Source organism: Mizuhopecten yessoensis, unplaced genomic scaffold (assembly GCF_002113885.1).
Source record: "Mizuhopecten yessoensis strain PY_sf001 unplaced genomic scaffold, ASM211388v2 scaffold11109, whole genome shotgun sequence".
Taxonomy (NCBI): Eukaryota; Metazoa; Mollusca; class Bivalvia; order Pectinida; family Pectinidae; genus Mizuhopecten; species Mizuhopecten yessoensis.
In genome coordinates this window covers 1,226,284-1,242,573 of record NW_018408884.1, presented here as the reverse complement: position 1 = coordinate 1,242,573, position 16,290 = coordinate 1,226,284, and positions in this window count along the sequence as shown.

Below are 16,290 nucleotides of genomic sequence, written 5' to 3'. Positions count from 1 at the left end.
TAGTTCGTTGAAATAAACACAAAAGTGTCGATACTATTTCCATTATTTGGTCAATCAGTGTATTCAATTCACATTTTACAAGTCTTGAATAAAACGGTAAAGATAAATGGATCACAGTTGTTTTCATTTTGCTTATCTGCTTGCTAGTGCGGAAGGGAATAGTGATTCGATAGTTAGTCGGACCCGTGGAGATACCACTACGCCTGTGTTATGGTCTCATAACTAGGAACCGGCTTTGGTAGTGTTATATAGTGGCAATGTAGAGCAAATGTAAATATAGAACATAAGAGGACATATATAATCTTGTGCAAAGGCGATATATGAAGCAACACACAACTGCAAGTGACTTATCTACCTCTTTACAAATTAGATGTTCGAAATAAGTGAAAAAGTCATCATAGAAACACGAACACTATAGAACAACAAGGCATATCGCTATTACTTTAAAAAGGCGAAATATAAGATATTAACAGTGAATAATTCAATAGATCATTTCATGAACATTTCCAAAACACGCTACAAATTATATCCAAACCAAGAAAAAGTCCATTGGGGACCGCTGGAGAACATGGATGGACATCTGATTGAGGACGATACAGGGGAAAGCCAAGCATTGTACGCTGTTTTGGAGCGATATAGGTTCACAGACAGAGATCAAGATCAAATAGAACCAATTTCAAAATGGAGATGACACTCCAGGTTAAATAGAACGGACATACTTTGACCCAATTACATCATTTTTGAACTGAGAAACAATATCTGTCAACCTTGGTCAATAGTTGTTCGAAAAGTCAGTCAACGAATGCACATCACAATGTAGAGATGCTAATAGTATCTCTATAGTACGTGCATCTACAAAACAAAGGAACAGAAAAATAACCGACAAATTACCGAGTAGTTATTATGCTTGTAACACTGTTGTAGTCGATGATAAATGACAGATGAAAGAGTCATAAGTCTTGCTAATGCACAGCGAAGGGCTACACTAGTTAACAACATTGCTGAAAAGTCGAACCCTCTCAGAGGCCTACGATTTCCCTCATTTCAGTACCGGCACTAGAGATACGACGTGATCCCGGCATCCATCCTTCTTCGAGAACAGTACGGAAAACAGTGGAAAACATGCGAAACAGTCACAACTATAAGCGAAAGAACCCAATACCGACTCGATGTCAGGAAATACTACTTTCTAGCGAGAATGGTCGAGGATTCGGATAGTAAGCCCTTCATCGAATGTAGTAAACAGACGATAGCCTCAAAATTACTATAGGAATAAGCATTCAAATTCCGGCGGCTGATTCACACTTGGGATGGCCCAAACTGTACTAAACGATCTGCGGAATGTTTTGTCCAGTCAATTTCTTTTAAATATGTTTGGATGGTCTGTCCTCTGAACTTATAATTTCTACTGTATTTAAGATAAGATAATCAGAATCTTTACTAACTTAAATGTATTTTATAAATATTTGAGTTTTGATTATTATTTTTATAATTATAACTTATAAATATCTTAATCATATATAACCTAAAAGTGTAAAATATTTTTCCTGGATTTATTGATTATGGTTAAATGTTTTATTAAATGGATTTTTATAAGTCAACTCTTATACGCATGTAATTTCCTGCATGTTTCTATCTATGGCCATGTTTATTTCTAGTTTCAATTTTGATGTGCTTCTTTGTCTCATTGTATGTTTGTTACATTGATGCCCACTATGCTATTTTTATATGTTCTGTCGTAAGACTATCTTCAGAGCTAATATTTTATGCAAAATATATACGACAGAAATAATGTGTCTTGTTTCTTGTATTTGAATATAATATCAAAATCAATTATAAATAGATTGTGTATAAACACAAACTTTGATACATTTTTGTGAATTATTTTAGATGTCAATGAAGCTGTAAGTTTAATAAAAGATCAGGCAAGCAGATAGAGGAAAGATAAACCGCTGGACGGGCGATCTGCAAAAATAGTACGAGAACAGTTTAACAATACATATGGGTTTAGGCGTTGTTCATGCACCTCGACTCCTGTGCCCAGGATTGTGCTCGATCAAAACGACGAACACTTGCTTGTCTCGTGGGGCGCGTCATTATTAATGTTACTGTATATGAGTTTAAATGTCTGCCCAAAATTTACACGATTTTTAGAAAAAAAGTCAATCCAAATAAAACATAAATTTCATTCGTTGAATGATTGAACGTTTTGAACGTGTATGTTGTTTAGTTTTGTCGATACATGACTTAAATACTGAACGAAAAACTTCAGCTATTAAAGTAAATCTGTAGCCCAGAGAGGTGATCAGACCGGGGGGCGTGCTGGGCCGATGAACAGCGGTCAGGACAGATCGATTACGGGGTCAGAGAAGGAACGCACGGACGATTAACACAGAGTATATCAAACAAGTACGCCCCTGGGTTGTCTGTAGAACGATCAGTGGCGGAGGTTGTTCTAACAACCAGAGGACAGATCTCCGATCACAGACGGGATCCGACCAGTGTCCAGTCCGTACAGTTGGGACCTTTCTCACCCGTACGTACAAACTTACATACTGTAACTATAGGTGGGACAATAAATGGTATGGTGCTGAATACTGAGGCAGCGTCTGTCTTTCTGGAGTATCGTCAGTCTTACATCTATAGGCGGCTCGGAAGCCCGGAGATTTACGTCCGCTTGGTTCTATTCCGTCCATATCGTCCGTAACTACAAATGACGTCAATTGTCTGTCTGGAGTCTGATGATCGCTTAACTATCTGAAGTACTCGCCGATAAAACGAAGGGGTTCTACCTCGGGAGGTCCGGTTATAAATGTGATATATGGTGCCGTTGGTCTCACCCGTTCATGTTACTGAACAACGCAGAGTCTTATCACCAAGGCGCAGCGTATAATGTTATCACCAAGGCAACGTATACCTTTATTACCGAGACAAAACAGGACATATCACCAAGGTAACAGATGTTTAGTTCCAAAATTAGGGATGTCACTTTCTTTAGCAACTCTGATGCATTGATTTGAGTTTCGTTGTTGACTGCAGTCCTATTTGATGTCCGTACTATGTCGTGGTCAATGTAATTCAAGAATCCTGCAACTAGTGACTGGGTACCTTTATATGCCACAAAGCACTGCCATCAGTTGTACGTACTGTTCTACATGAGATAAACATCTTCTATGGAATCAACTAGCTGTCTATTGACCTTGGAATAGGAAACCATTTGGATGTCAAACAAAGGCGACTGTGACAGTGACATAAGCGAGAGGGCGTTCTGACCTGGTAGTTGTATAGGATGCAAATGAATGAATCTAAAATCTGGAATGTATGAATATTTCAGTGGTGGACCAGTTATAGTAACAAACATGCACATACGTCTGTGATATACTAGGCAAACGGTCCTCATAAACAGCAGAGGAGGTCGTGTATAAATCTGCCACCACTATTTGTGTTTCACATCAGTTTACAGTCATTGTTTCATATCCATCAGTGTAGATGACGTCTGAACTACAAAATAGTTAATGTTAATCTTAATATTATAATAAGTTATTCGTAAACGTCGAAATCATGGAGGTCTGACGACGCGATCGCTGGAACTACTTTCGATCTGTTTTGTAGACACCTACTTCTCTGGATCCGTCTGGTCTACCGCACCGCGGAAACCATTGGGATTTGATTTGGGGACACAATCTTTATTGGAACGTTGGGTCTACCAACCCCAGACAATCATTTGGGTCTGATTTGGGGACCCCAATTAAATGGAACGTTAGGTCTAACGACCCGCGGAACCCTTTGAATCTGCCGTTCTGAGGACGCCAATATCACAGCAACCACTAGTTCTCTGGGCTCTGGTAACTTTGAACTTTTCGCGGATTTCCGGTACCTGTAAATCTGACTACTACATGCTCTGGTCAGAACTCCCACTGTCGTATAGTAGGGGACATCTCAATTCCCGTTAGAGGATGCTATTGAGGTTATGATTTTGAACTTCATTGAATCCAGCTTGGACAACGAAAATATCACCAAATCCAACATACAGTGACCGTCCTGCAGTTCTACATCGCGTGACGTTTTAGTGGACAGCACCGTACGAGACAGGACACCGCCACCCAAGGTAGGGATAAGCTTGCTTCGTACTCGACCGGTCACATCGACAGGGTATCGCGTTCATCAGAGCAGAGCATAAACTGAACAGTTATAATGTACAACCCAAATACTAAAATTGAGTATATGGCTTGTCATTTTGTAAAGTGTCCAAATACTTACATACACCAAATGAATACATATGTCATGTCCTTTAGTATATATATATATATATATATATATATATCGTCTGTCGGATGATATCACTTATCTTAGGAATCCATTTCAAGTACCTGTCAAAATTCCCCGAGATTTTACTAAACAATCCTCTTAAACCCATTGTATTCAACACGGAGACGTCTCTGCCATATTTTGAAATATGTAAAAAAAACAAAAACAAAACCAAAAAACCCACCAACTTTTGTTGTCAGCTTTTTTCATAATTGTATTTTAGGTTTGTTATTGATAACTTGACACATTTTGACACACACACTCACGCGTAGGGTATATTTAAGTACAATGTGAACACTATGTCATCTGTTACGATAAATCATTTGTTTACTTATTAAACACAATTGTTAATTCGTAAAAAAACACTTCCATAGAACGGTTTATAGGTACAGGATATACTAGTATGGTGAACAGGGGATTCACTAACGTGATGAACGGTATAGTGTGACAGTGTATATAAAGCGCCCACACAACATAGACGAAGCAGAGACAACTGATCGTTCGATCACACTGATCCGACCAGTTACAGCTTTACTTTACAAATGAGTTAACTTGTATATGTGACGAGCCTCGTCCGTCACACGTTACAAGTCGTACTGCAGTTCACACATCAACGAATACAGACGAGACACTCGTTTTTATTATAAACTCTGACATAAGCTTCGATGCGATGAAATTTCGATCGGTATTTTTTGCCTCAAATATGACTAAGAACGATATTTATGGATGTTTTGATGCCGTAGAAAAACGCCTTAAATAAAAATGATTGGTATCGCTTGGTAGGCCAATGTTCGGGATACCTATATACCTAACTGGATACAGTCTGCTGTTTGATACCTACTGTTATTTATTACACAGTTTCTATAATTTAAATACCACCAGTTTTCAGTCTATACAAATTACGTCTTTCACACAGTGGCATTTGAAATAAAAAAATATATTTGTATTACCCTGCCAATCAGAACGTCTTTCTACTGAGGTAATACAAACACAATTTTCAGTTTATCTTTTAGGATAATACATGTTTAGCCAAAGACTAATCTCAGGTTTATGTTGTTATGCACTTATTAACTTGACGAATTTATAATGAAAATGAAAATTTCGTTAGGTACTGTTGTTAACCATATTATCTGTTAATTATCTGTTAATTATCTGTTAATTATCTGTTAAATATCTGTATCAACAGTATAATCCAACGTTTCCAATCATTATATATATTTTATAGCAATTCCCCAAAGAAGAACAGTGTAATTTTTCTTATGAATTTATATATTTGCTCAATTAAGTATTGCATTTGCATTAATGTATTACATCGGATCGCTTTTGCAAAATGGTGAGAACATAACAACACCTGACCCAGCATGAAGACTTACTTACCTCAATTCAAAGGTTTATTTTTTAAAATGATGAGACTTTCACATTCTCCTTAATAACCAAAAACAAACCCACCTTGGCGGTGATGTTTGTGCTGTAGCTTAATTTATCCCGTTTTCATGTTTTCTATCTTGGTCAACGTTTAAGGTTACTGGTGTGAGATTAATACCAGTTGAGCGATACAGGCCCATTGGGCCTCCTGTTTAATAAAGAGGCTACGTTCTGGCCAATGCTGCATCTGCACTTCAATAATTGGTTCATAATATTTCACAATAGGTTTTTTTCTGTTGTTAGAGTTAATTCACAAATAAGAATAATGTGAATCTCGGCTTTCTTCTTGTAACTATTGCATTGTTTATCCGACTTCCCTTGCCCTTTGCCGATTCAAATAGTAGGGTTTTAAACTCACCAAAACACCTTGTTGTGTTGTATAATAAGCCTGGTCGCATTTTTATATGCTCGAATTGCCGATCCTCGTGAAAACAAAAGCCATAATTTATTTAGCCTGTTTTATGAACGTAGTTTAATGACCATGTATCGCCATTTAGGCGAAAATCAATTCAAAAATATGTTTGTTTGTTTGTTTGTCTGGTGTTTAATCTTCTCACAACAACCATGGTTGCAGGGAAGTTAAACCCTAAAGAGGACGGAAAGTTAGGTAGAACAAAACGGATAATCAAATATGGTTTTTGATTGTTCTAAACAACTGTTGTTTGATAAAGGACAATTACCGGTAGATATGTTACTTAGCACATACAAAAATTCGACCAGCTGGAGTATCCTGCTAACGCCGTCTGCAGGTTACAACACTCAAGTGAGTTGTAAAGTGCACCCTTAGAGACACTATCACCAGTGGACACCGTCGTCGTAGACCTAAGCTGTTACGGGGACGTATGTCATGTTTCGGGGAAATGCTCAGGATCTGTTACTATACATAAACAAACAAACATTCTTGCTATGAAAGGGGCTCAAACAATTCCCTAATTCCTCCATTTAACTATGGTATTATATAATCCAAAAACATAGCCGTTTTATTTCGTCCCGAGTCCCGATTCGGTAAAGTGTGGACTTAGGTGATGTAGGTCTTGGTATATGTGAATAGCAAACCTCGGATAATTGTAACACTCGAAAAAATGATTTTGAGAAATGCAAAGAACGAAACCATTTTGCTATTAGCACATTTATATTTAAAAAAGGTACAACGAACATTCATATCAAGAGAATTTCGAATAGGTCGGAACTTCAAAGGTTTCAAAATGTCAGAGGACTGTGGCTATATAAACACAAGTAATGGGCACTGTCTCCACAGCTAAGGCGTTAACACTCTGAATAAACATTTATATTTAATACACAATGAGAACAATGGGTGACGTCATCAATGCACTTTGTGTTACATATAATAGAAAGAACATAATACTGTCAAACCGTACGTAACCATAGACACCATATATTCAGTAACTGCTGATGTAGCCGGTGTTAATACTAGGTGAATGCGATTCAATGAACCGGAACGTTAGAGTAACCGCTGAAGAAGCCGATGTTAGGAATTCAATAGTAGATATACATGATGCCAGACCGTAAACTATACTAGGTCAATGCGAGTCAACAAACCGGAACGTTACAGAGTGACCTATCACCATCTATCAACACATATACCTGATTCCATATATAGTCCTCTTAGTATACCAGGTAACCGTGGCAAGGGCAGGGGGATCAGATGTTCGTTCGTCGAGCTGTATATTTTTTGCAACATTATCAGATAGTGTCATCGTTTATTTATTTATTTTTGTATTAAAGAGAACTTTTATTTTTATGTCGTCGGCTATCTTGCCCCCCCCCCCCCCTCCATGACGCATAGTGAATTTGGATCCTTAGTCTGTTGTCAGTATTGAAAAAAGACCGAAAGATATACCATTAGCTGAAACGATTGTGCTCTTCAAAATTGTCACAGGCCGTACTTATTACAATTTTAACATTGAATGAGGACCGTGTGTCAGCTAACTGTACATCCGATTGTTCTAGTGATCATATAAGTAAATCAGAATAAATAACAAGAGTAAAAACTCGAATTAGAAACGGGTATTCAACAGACAGCAACAGAAAGTTAGGAGACACTAACAAGGAAAGACATCATAAAACTCCACACAAAAAATGGACAAAAGTAGGAAGACTTTAAGGAAGAGCACACCCTGTTTCATGATGTTTCCTATATTCATGGTAGACATTGAAATCTCATAGTTCGATCTCAGATCATAATCAAGTTACAGATCTTCTTAATGTATAACTTGCAGATGCAAAACCATGGCTTCGTAATTTATAGGTTTACAAAAACATATCTATTCATAATTACTGACACTTAGAACAGGACTTGGAGTTGCTTTCAACTGTGACATGTAAGTAAGTTATTATTATTATCATATTGAAGGTAAATGTCATAGAGTTGATTATTATTATCAGATTGAAGGTAAATGTTATAGAGTTGATTATTGTTATCAGATTGAAGGTAAATGTTATAGAGTTGATTATTATCATCAGATTAAAGGTAAATGTCATAGAGTTGATGATTATTATCAGATTGAAGGTAAATGTCATAGAGTTGATTATTATTATCAGATTGAAGGTAAATGTCATAGAGCTGGTTATTATTATCAGATTGAAGGTAAATTTCGGAGAGTTGATTATTATTATTATCAGATTGATGGTAAATATCATAGAGTTGATATTTGTTATCAGATTGAAGGTAAATGTCATAGAGTTGATCATTATTATCAGATTGAAGGTAAATGTAATAGAGTTGATTATTATTATCAGATTAAAGGTAAATGTCATAGAGTTGATGATTATTATCAGACTGAAGGTAAATGTCATAGAGTTGATCATTATTATCAGATTGAAGGTAAATGTCATTGAGTTGATTATTATTATCAGATTGAATGTAAATGTCATAGAGTTGATTATTATTATCAGATTGAAGGTAAATATCGTAGAGTTGATTATTATTATTATCAGATTGATGGTAAATATCATAGAGTTGATAATTGTTATCAGATTGAAGGTAAATGTCATAGAGTTGATTATTATTATCAGATTGAAGGTAAATATCATAATGTTGATTGTTATTATCAGATTGAAGGTAAATGTCAAATTAGGAAAGTAAATAGGTGCGATATCAATAGTTTCAAGTTTGAGAGGATAAATGCAATTCAAATAGTTCTCGAAATCATCTTTGGTCATGGTTAAACAAAGAAATATTTCTGAATTTGATAAAAAGAATCTGTCCTGTATTTCATCTTCTTTCTTTAATCACCCTTTTATCAATTAACTTTTATAAGAATAAAAAAGTCAGCTACAAGTGGTGTCCATTAAGTTATCCTTGGAATACAAATAGTCTGTCGACATATTCTTTCACCAAATTCATCAAAAATATTGTTGACGAACTTTTCGAGTGCAAGTTCGTCCTCCTTGTCATTTTCACTGGAATTGAGTCTATACCTCGTTTTCGGATGATTTCCGGAATAATTATCATTTTTTTAATATTTTATTTTTGAAATTTCTTACTAGTATGACAAAATACATGAAGCTATATCATCGTAAATAACCAATGCTTTGTTTATTTAGAATTAATCAAAGAATTAATCACATACATAATGTAACCCGGGGTGTTTTGTAGGTTCCATTGTTTCACTTTTTAAATCACTCGAAGAATGGTTAGATGTTCTAAAAAACGGAGCCAGCATCATTTACATGCTCCGGAATTCAAACTTTAATACCAATATTGCATTTGAATTTGTTTTGGCGTTGTTATCCCACGTCCTAAACACAATACCGTTAAAAATGTAAACTAGCTTAGTTAAAACATTCTTTTATTGAATTACTTAAATACAATACAATACAATACATCTCCAGCACACACACAGACATACACACATATGGAGATATTAGCCAGGTGGCATAGGACTAGTAGTTAGCGCCTGATAAGGCAGCTCCTGCGAATTCCTCAATATTGTATTGATTAATATATATACGCTAATTGTATTGACTGTATAAAATTGTATATCTATGTACTGTAAAGCGCTTTAGAGTGTCTTATGTTAGCTAGATAGGGCGCTATATCAAATGTTGTATATTATTTATTATTATAATACATGTTGTAACAAAATACATGGTACAAAATAGGAAATAGAAACAGGTGTCTTAGACATTTATGTAAATCTATCACCTTATCGTAAACTGAAAAATATATTTAGGATGGACAGCATATTGTTATCAATGAAAATACATAAAATAACACAATCAGTGACAATAGTTTAAACAAGGAGAAAGAAAAGGAGATAATTAATGGTGAAGGGTTTTGGTTGTTAAAGGGTTTTACTTGTTCTTACATACGTACAATTCGGCTTTAAGCACATACATGTTTATGAAATATCAAATCATAAGGAAAACCTGTTTGTTTTTAATATATAATCTTGGACAGCTAGGAAGATAACCTTATTTTCTTATAATGGCAGTGTCTCGTTCCGAAACAGTAAAAAATATGTTGTAATATTTTAAGGCAAAGAATATAAATACTGCTTTTTAATGTCGTCATATCTGGTACATTCTAAAAGAAAGTGAGCAGTGTTTTCAACTTGACCGCATAAACATAGCGGAGATTGAACAATATTCTAACTAAATACAATGTAAATGACTGTTTAAGGAACTGCATTACATTCGTAGACGAGCATGCTACTAGCTTACTCGGAAAGGGTCGTACCTACGTATAAACGATGTTTATGAACCTTTTGCGTCGTTCTCAAAGATAACGTAAAGGACAAATCAAACTTAATAAAATGACATTGATGTAAACATTATTACACGTAGAGTTCAAAAAAGTATCATCGCATAAAGACGGTCACACTAGTCGCTGTTAATAGATCTTCAGTCTAACAATCTGGGCGAGGGTCGAAACATAAAATGGTCATGGCTTCTGCGTTCGTTAAGACCTTCAGATGTGTTAAGATATTTGGACTAAGATAAATCGGTGGTTTTTTTTTACATTTTTTGCTCGTCTGCCATATCAAATTACCAGAGATTTGATATTTCGTGTTTTCTAAGGCCTGCATCACCAAAGACAACAATTTACCGAAATCGGGCCTCGGGCGTTTTACCATAGTGCTGGATTTAATGACAGGTCCGGGCCACTCCTTTCACAGCAAACGTGTTATTTGTTTATGTTATACAGTATGATACATCCGGGACGTTTCCTGATAAAGGAACAATGTCATCGTGTGCAAGTTCCTCCTATTATAATGTTTGTTTAGAGTTTTAAGCACGAAAGAGAAAAGAATAAGAAAAGAAAAAGTGATGTCCCATGTGTAGTCATGGCGGGATGGGGACAACATATATATATATATATCTTGGTCTCTTTCGTGTCTCACGTAGAGGGCACACAGACCTCGATAAATCAGGGGAATAGCGTTGTTACCTTATACGATAACGTTTAGTTGGAATGTATGAGGGTCCTATTGAAATAATCATGGGTCTATGTCTTTTGTAACCCATATTGCTGTTAACAGAGAGTGTTTTTGAAACAGACAAAGCTAAAAAAACATAGCATCTTCGTAGGCTAGCCGGGTATCTTACACCACTGTCAAACAACAGAGCAACATAATGACCTTGACAAACGAAGACAAAACATGGCGTTTGATCCCTCTTTCTATTTGTGAAATTCTTGACATGTTTCCGCAAGGCGTTACATCAAATCTTTTGGTGAAATGATGAATAAAGGTGCTGTAAGTTTGCATAAATATCACTCTAATTGCTAAACCGTCTGTTGCCACCCATCCGTTCCTGTATGATCGCCAGACACGGTAGTTAACCCATAGACAGGGGAGTTCACTCTCAGACAGGGGAGGTCACTCTCAGACAGGGCAGGTCACTCTTACACAGGGTTGGTAACACTTTTTAAAATAAGTATTTAGTATGCACATAGATTAGTATACTTCATCAATTACTCATAGTTTTTTTCTGGTAGAATATAAGGAAATTTAATGCACGAGATTTATTTCTTGACAGTTTTCAACTTTGTATGTCTGTTCCTTCCTCGTCTCAACTGAATTATCACTGAGAACAGAAGCGACATCTTGCACAAAAAAAGTTCTTTTAAGTATCACGTGGTGGCGATATCACACTAGGTGTGTACTGCGTTACTCTCATTTATCAAAGCCCGCACATCGTAAACTATGAATAAATTCAAATAAACATACCTTCTTTAACACTTAAAGTCACAGCATGCACTATAATTATAAATGTATTGTTGTGTAATGAAAAAGGCGTAAATAATAGGTATTTCAGCTCATAAAAAAGTCACGGGACCTTTATTTATCACACTTTTATAACTGTTGTGTCACATAACATTTATCAGTATTTATCAAATGAGCGGCAGTAAGACAAACATCGTTAAACTTGACCGTTAAATGTTGTCTCACATCTCTTCAACATGATTATTTCTCTATTCAGTGAACATGTTAATACGACCTTTTGTGAAGTCACGAAGTGATAATTTAAACGGCACAGATAACCGAATTATAATGATATCACAATATCATAAAGATGATATACATAGATAAGATGGCGGAATTTTAGACTTGAGATTGACCTAGAAAATGCGCGTTTTTTTCTCTCAAAATAATCGCAAAATTCTCAACCAATTGATAAAAAGAATGCTAAAATCGTTTCCATTTCACGAAATTAAGGACACAAGATCTTTATATTTTACGTATAGGATAAGATTATTTAAGCATACTTAATAGATAGTTGATTGATCTCGACACAGTGAATTGCGTCCAGTTCCTGTGTTTCAACTAAATTTATAATGTCGATTGATAAAAGTGATGAATCGGGAGGTCGTGCTGAGCTAATCGTGGAGTATTTGAAATAAAGACCAATCCTCCATAAATCCTGGTTTCAAATTCGTTTGATGTGTGCCATTTTGGTAAGGCACGATTTGTCACTCAGAAAAATATGTGACGTATTCCTCGAACCCTGAAATTACGTAGTAGCACGTGCCAAGAACTTAAAGCACCAAAAATAGTTCTCAGAATGAAAATTCTCCGATAAAAAATGTGTATTTAACTCGACTGCATGAACAAATATATTCTTATTTTAAATAGAACATAGTGACTGTCTAAATAAGGCGACCGTGAATGAGTTCAACGAGGGGAGGTAACTCTGGTTACTTTACTATAAAAATGTATTCTAAATATCAAATTAAAAAATGTAAAATTAAAAGAAGCGCTAATCGTAATTTGTCGGGAATTTAGTAGTGAGATTCATCTGAAAAAAAGAAGCAGTTTCTTAGAATACATCATTGGTCATTAAATACTTTTTACAAACATCTATCTCACATTTGAAAGGATTCATTCAGTATTTCTGGGAAATAAAAGAAACAATTGTGGACATTGTGATCCATCAGCTGCCTAATAATAATCCTTCATCTCTATTAACGTGGTGATAAACGGTCTGTTATAACATTAAAGTCAATTACGTAGAGATCTGACAAACAATTCGTCATATAAAACACGTACGTGGGTCGCTATATTGAAATCTGCCGATGATTAATTCCGTTTTTTTCTTTTCTTTGTTGACATTTGTTTAAATTGACGTACAAACAAGGTAAGACAATGTTGAGGTAGTTATGACCGATTAGTAAACACACCCCTCGCCGGCTCGTTATTGTTTAGCTTGGATACGTCGCCCCGTGTTAAATCTTAACTTCAGCGACCTTCAGTGGCACATCCGCATTTTGATCATAGCGTAGAGTCTGAACATATTTCTGTACTACATATTAATATCAGCCGATTGTATTTATAAACGGGAGTAAAAACAGACTGACTGCGGTAGTATCGTGTTAGCGTGTATGTTCTCTTGCTAAATAACGTCCGCCCCGCCCCGCCCACTCCAACGCCATTACTCACCGAGGCTACGACAACCGCCGACCAATGACGTCATACACTCGTTGTTATGTAGGGAGGTTACTACGACAATAATGGCGGAATTACAAGCTTTACATCATTGTGGTAATGATGTGATGGTATTTGTTTGATATTATTTATTCATAATAATCGTCTCCCCGCCCTAAACTATTCATTAAAATGTTTATGGGGGTGGAGGTAGATGTGGGGTTATACTTAATTCCTATTTTTTTAACAGACACATAATTTTCAAGTTTTTACTTTCCTAACTCAAATGACTTTATGTCCCCCAAAATACTGACTCAAAGGATATCTTTTTTGATCTTTTATAAAAGTGCAATACTTTTGTTTAATCTTTTTTACGTTATGGTAAATTATTTTAATTAAGTGCTGAGTTGTGACATTTCAGGCCGTCGCGTATAGATCTATATATACCTGTATACACAGAATCTACTTTGTAAAGGGATGATGTTACTTAATCATTGTGTCCTTGTACTTGTCACTTAATTAGTGTGTCCTGTAGTTGTCATTTAATCAGTACGTCCCTGCATGTACATCTGTAGTTGTCACCTAATCAGTGTGTCTCTGTAGTTGTCACCTAATCATTGTGCCCTGTAGTTGTCACCTAATCATTGTGTCCCTGTAGTTGTCACCTAATCATTGTGTCCCTGTAGTTGTCACCTATTCATTGTGTCCCTCTAGTTGTCACCTAATCATTGTGTCTCTGTAGATGTCACCTAATCAGTGTGTCCTGTAGTTGTCACCTAATCAGTGTGTCCCTGTAGTTGTCAACTTTTCAGTGTTCCTGTAGTTGTCACCTTATCAGTGTGTCCCTGTAGTTGTCACCTTATCATTGTGTTCCCGTAGGTGTCACCTAACAAGTGTGTCCTGTAGTTGTCACTTAATCATTGTGTCCCCGTAGTTGTCACCTAATCATTGTGTCCTGTAGTTGTCACCTAATCATTGTGTCCCTGTAGTTGTTACCTAATCAGTGTGTCCTGTAGTTGTCACCGAATCATTATATCCCTGTAGTTGTCACCTAATCATTGTGTCCTGTAGTTGTCACCTAATCATTGTGTCCCTGTAGATGTCACCTAACCAGTGTGTCCTGTAGTTGTCACTTAGTCAGTGTGTCCCTGTAGTTGTCAACTTTTCAGTGTGTCCAGTTGTTGTCACCTAACCAGTGTGTCCTGTAGTTGTCAACTTTTCAGTGTGTCCCTGCAGTTGTCCAGTTCGTAGCAATACATATATATATACACCTAACAATATAATAAAATTGTACCAGACATAGGTCTTTGGGCGTTAAATAAACTTGAATTTAATTACCAGTTTTCTTTTATAAACATCATATTGGTTAAGTGTCGCTATATTTCCTGATGCAGATTATTCATTGCGCATGCGTAAATCACACACTTAAGCAACAAAACTGCGTTTTGTTGCTAAATAAATGCAGAAATAGCCAGATATGGTGTTTCTGGACAATTAACATATATAAATGAACGCCTTTGTACATTGCTACCAAAACTTCCTTTCTACGATTGAACACTTGTATGACAATGTTAAAGCATGCCATAGTGATGGGCGGGGCATGGCCAAGACGTTGGGGTGGCGAGGAAGGAAAACTGTCAAATGATGGGGACAAGGACAGAGGCCAGCGATAAGGTCAAACCTGTTATTGGGGTCAAATGACAAAGGGATGAATACATGTGTTATAGGCCACGTAGGTCGCGTAGGGCAAGGTCGCATGGCGGGGACAAGAGCAGAATATAAAGACATGTTCACAGGAAGGTGTAGGGACAATTTCAAATGGTTGGCGCAAGGTCACTGACAATGATAAGGTCACATGCATGGTTTAGGCAGGGAAAGAAATAGAGCTATCACACTCCACGAAAATTCTTTGTTACGCCATAAGAAAATAGCTCGGCCTTAGGGATGACAAACGGGTTTACCATTGAATCCTCATATGCACTTTGCATTTAGGCATATAGAAATATACATATCGATCAATACTTCACAACTATCTTGTACAATGGCGGAGAACATATGCAATAGACTCCATTCCAAACAAATTCATGAAATAGTTATAAGTTGGGGAAAAACTTAGAGCTTTTCCTCGGGTTACTTAGCGGGCTCAGCAAGATTTAATTGTGTATGACATTATACAAATAAGCCTTAAGCTAGCCAAATTTCTAAGAAATAACAAAACTTCAAAGTCATTCACACAACCTCAACATGAAGGTAGAACGATTACTAAATATTACATAATGAAATGAGAATATAACTCTTCGTAAAGTATATCCTCAATCCCATTATACAGAAACAAGACGTGTATAACAAGACTGTGATACAGCTTATATATTCATAATATATGACTTCTCTTAACAGTTTCTTGAATCAAGTTATTACTTAAATTTCGAATACTTAATGTTTATCATCCTCACTCACGTGGTAAGTGGACTAATTATTATCCAATTATAGATGTTGTTATTCTGGAAATGGAAAAACAAAATAAACATAAACAAGTTGCCTAACCCACGAAAGGCCTCCGGAAAACTCTATTAGTGGGGGAGGTTTCCTGGTCTATTTTTAAAACCACGAAAGTGACATCATACTTTAATGTGTAGTGGTGCATTCCCCGTGACCTAATCTTTGAAAA